General features: G+C 54.6%; 1 protein-coding gene across 13 annotated transcripts in view; it reads left to right on the top strand.

Moving 5' to 3' along the window:
• B3GNTL1 (UDP-GlcNAc:betaGal beta-1,3-N-acetylglucosaminyltransferase like 1) overlaps nucleotides 1–3,989 on the top strand; it is a 127,379-nt gene that overhangs the window by 86,459 nt on the left and 36,931 nt on the right. Inside the window, exon 1 of one of the 13 annotated variants that reach the window (XM_023194100.2) lies at nucleotides 2,700–2,917. The exons of the other annotated variants lie outside the window; for them this stretch is intronic. The gene's annotated coding sequence lies outside the window, so the exon portion shown is untranslated. Of the gene's footprint in view, nucleotides 1–2,699; nucleotides 2,918–3,989 lie in introns of those variants that run through there. 13 annotated transcript variants of the gene reach the window in all.

Raw genomic sequence — 3,989 nt, 5'->3', positions numbered from 1 at the left:
CCTGGCCGGATGGTGGAGCCTGGTGCACACCTGGCCGGATGGTGGAGTCTGCTGCACACCTGGTCAGATGATAGTAGATTCTAGTGCACACCTGGCCGGTGGTGGAGTCTCGTGTTCCCAGGCTACACACCCGTGCTGCAGGCAACTGTAACACAAGGGTGAGTGTACGTCTAATCATAGAAGAAAAAGTGCAGTGAGAATATGGCACAAAAGGTGATCAGTGGTCACCTGCGTAGGACACTTACCATGAATGGAGCCTGCGGGACTGGAGGGTGCTCGGGGCGAGTCAGCGAGTGAGCAGGGAGTGGATGTGAGGACCTCAGACGCTACCGTGCCCTCCCGGAGACTCCGTGAACACTGTACACTTAGAGTACTCTAAATTTATTTTTTAAAAGTTTTTCTTTCTTTAATAAGTTAACCTGAGCCTTTCATTGCTTTTTTACGTCATAACCTTTTTACTTTTTAAACTTTTTGACTCTTGTAATAGTACTTTGCTTAAAACACAAACACGCTGTACAGGCATACAAAAATATTTTTTCTGTACATCCTTGTTCTACAAGCTCTTTTCTGCTTTTAAAATTGTACCTTTTTACTTTCTAAACCTCTCCGTTAGAAACTAAGACACACATTAGCCTAGGGCTACACAGGGTCAGGTAATCAGCATCGCCGTCTCCCACCTCCACACCTCGTCCCACCGGCGGGTCTTCAGGGGCAGTAACGTGTGTGGAACCATCATCTCCTGCGAGAACCGTGCCTCCTCCCGATGCCTCCTGAAGGACCAGCCTGAGGCTCTTCCTCAGTAACTGGCTGGTTGGTTTGTTTTTTACAGTTAGGGTCTCGTTTTGTCACCAGGCTGTGGTGCCGTGGTGTGATCATGGCTCCCGGCAGCCTCAAACCACTGGGCTCGAGAGATCCTCCCACTTCAGCTACAGGCGCACGCCACCGCATCCGGCTAAGTTTTTAAACTTTTTTTAGAGATAGGGTTTTGCTCCGTTGCCCGGGCGGGTCTCAAACTCCCGAGCTCAAGTGATCTTCCCATCCCTGCCTACTGAGTTGCTGGGATTACAGGCATGAGCCATCCCACCCTGCCAACTTTCTGTAGTAAGCAGGAGGAGTACACTCTAAAATAACAATAAAAAGTGTGGTGTAGTAAATACACACTGTACATAAAAACAGAAAGCAGTAACACGGCTGTTTATTATCAGGTATTAGATACCGTACATAATTGACGTGTGTGACTTTATGCCCTGGCAGTACAGGAGATTTGTCTACACCGGCATCCCCACACGCTCGTGAGCAGTGCCTTGCACCGACGTCCTGACGTCCACGATCTCACAGGGCGAGGGCAGTGTTTCAGCCCCATCACGGTCTTAGGGAGCCACCGTCACCGACGTGTCCATCGTTGGCTGGAGCGTTGCTATTCAGTGCAGGACGGTGATGGCATCTGAGCCTCCTCCCCATGCTAAACACCCCCTCCTAATGAGGAGCGCTTTTCTCTACAAACATACCTGATGGTCCAAAACTTTATCTTCACAGGAAGGAAGATAGTCTCCAGTGAAATATCCTCAAACTCAGTAGGGCCGGGGGAAGACAGTATTCGTAAAAATACCATTGTAAACCAACTACTGACTCTCTTATGCTGGCAGACATAACCCACCCATGGAACTCGAGACAGGTGTAGGGTGGGCCGGGGGTCCCCACCTGTGCATGAGGTGGGGCTGGAACCACCCTCCAGAAACAGGCCAACAGCCCAGGGAAGGAGCAGTCCGCGGAGTAGCTGGGGACACCACGAGGGACAGAACCAGCTGCAGTCAGGCCTCTTGTGAGGGAGGGAAGGATCAAGCAAGGGCCCCGGAGTGCCCTTCCCTGGGTCGGGGCCCACACTGAGAGGGTGCATGGGGCTCCCGGCAGCGCACATCCGGCAGCTCAGCGTCAAGCCCAGGCGCGGTGGGGAAGGCCACGTGCTCCTGCTGTGGAGAAGGAGCTTCTCAGGGGAAGCGCTGGCTGAGCTGCCTTCCCTTTCACGTTTGCGTTGGCTCCGCTGCGGGATCTGACACTGTCCCACGTCCTCCTGTGTGACGTACGCGTCATCTGTGGCTAAAGCCCCCTCTGCTGGGGCCTGGGCTCGGCCGACAGTGAAGTGAGGGCCTGGGCCAGTTGCTTGAATTCTTTCTTTCTTTTTTTTTTCTTTCTTTTTTTTTTTGAGACGGAGTCTGGCTCTGTCGCCCCGGCTGGAGTGCAGTGGCCGGATCTCAGCTCACTGCAAGCTCTGCCTCCCGGGTTCCCGCCATTCTCCTGCCTCAGCCTCCCGAGTAGCTGGGACTACAGGCGCCGCCACCTCGCCCGGCTAGTTTTTGTGTTTTTTAGTAGAGACGGGGTTTCACCGTGTTAGCCCAGGTGGTCTCGATCTCCTGACCTTGTGATCAGCCTGCCTTGGCCTCCCAAAGTGCTGGGATTACAGGCTTGAGCCACCACGCCCGGCTGAATTCTTTCTTTCTTTAGACACAGGGTCTCACTCTGTCACCCAGGAGAGTGCTGTGGTGTGATCACCCCACAGACCACAGTGAGCTTCACAGAGCAGAGTCACACTAAAGAGACGGTGAGACTTGGCAGGCAAGGGCTCCATCCGCTGGCTCTTCTGACACCCACTTCCCTCACCGTGCGCAGCAGCATCCTGGTCTGACCACGTGGCTGAGTGTTGTTTTCCAACGGTGTGCACCTCTTGTCTTCCGGTTCTGAGGTCCGGGTCTGAGGTGGGCTTCGGGCCAACAGCAAAGGCTCCTGGAGGCGGTGGTGGAGGGGGCGTCCCTTCCTGCCTCCAGCTCCAGACACCGCTGCCGCGTTCCTGAGTTCTCAGTCACGTCGCCCCGACTTCTGCTTCTGCTGTCACGTCCTCTTCTCTCAATTTTTTATCGTGGTAAGATAACCCCAACCAAATTCGTCGTTTAGACCATTTAAAAATCCAGTGGTGCTAAACAGTCGCATGTTGTACAACCACCACTTCGGTTTCCAGAACTTCCTTTCCTTTTGCAGAAAGCAGCAAATCAGAGGCTGAAGTGACAAGGGTTACACCCTATGCAAGGGTCTGGTTGCCTTCCACAGCCAGAGTCTGAAGTGAAGTGACAAAGTTACACTTCTGTGCAAACAAAGACTCCGCCCCAGGCTGATCCGTTGTGGAAAGCAAAGGCTGTGAAGGGAGTTGCCTCTGGTCATTTTGTTGCTTAGGTGTGGAAAGGGGGGGTTTTCCTTTTGGTTTCGTCCTAGGAAGCCAGCATGAGTCAACCTTAGGTTATCTGCCTCTTGACCCTGTTCTCCTGCCTCACTGGTAGCCTCTGTCCTGTGTGTTTCATAGAAGTGGGATTAAACGTCTGTCCTTTGTGTCAGGCTTGTTCTCGTAACATCACGTTTCTCAGGGCTTGTCCCTGTTGTGACATGGACTTCATCCTTTTTGTGACTGAATAGTATCCCACTGCACGCATGCGGGTGTGTGGGTGTGCAGGTGGGTGTGTGGGTGTGCGTGCGGGTGTGGTTGTGGTGTGTGTGTGTACAGGTGTGCATGAGGGTGTGTGTGTGGGTGTGGCGGGTGTACGTGTGGGTGTGTGTGTGGGTGTGGGTGTGGCGGGTGTACGTGTGGGTGTGTGTGCAGGTGTGAGTGTGGGTGTGCAGGTGTGCGTGAGGGTGTGGGTGTGGCGGGTGTACGTGTGGGTGTGTGTGTGGGTGTGGTGGGTGCGCGTGAGGGTGTGTGTGTGGGTGTGGTGGGTGCGCGTGAGGGTGTGGTGGGTGCGCGTGAGGGTGTGGTGGGGGCACGTGAGGGTGTGTGTGTGGGTGTGCGTGAGGGTGTGGTGGGTGCGCGTGAGGGTGTGGTGGGTGTGCGTGAGGGTGTGGTGGGTGCGCGTGAGGGTGTGTGTGCGGGTGTGGCGGGTGTGCGTGAGGGTGTGATGAGTGTGCATGTGGGTGTGGCGGGTGTACGTGTGGGTGTGTGTGTGGGT

Source organism: Piliocolobus tephrosceles, chromosome 16 (assembly GCF_002776525.5).
Source record: "Piliocolobus tephrosceles isolate RC106 chromosome 16, ASM277652v3, whole genome shotgun sequence".
Classification (NCBI taxonomy): domain Eukaryota; kingdom Metazoa; phylum Chordata; class Mammalia; order Primates; family Cercopithecidae; genus Piliocolobus; species Piliocolobus tephrosceles.
This window is presented reverse-complemented; position numbering and strand designations above follow the sequence as displayed.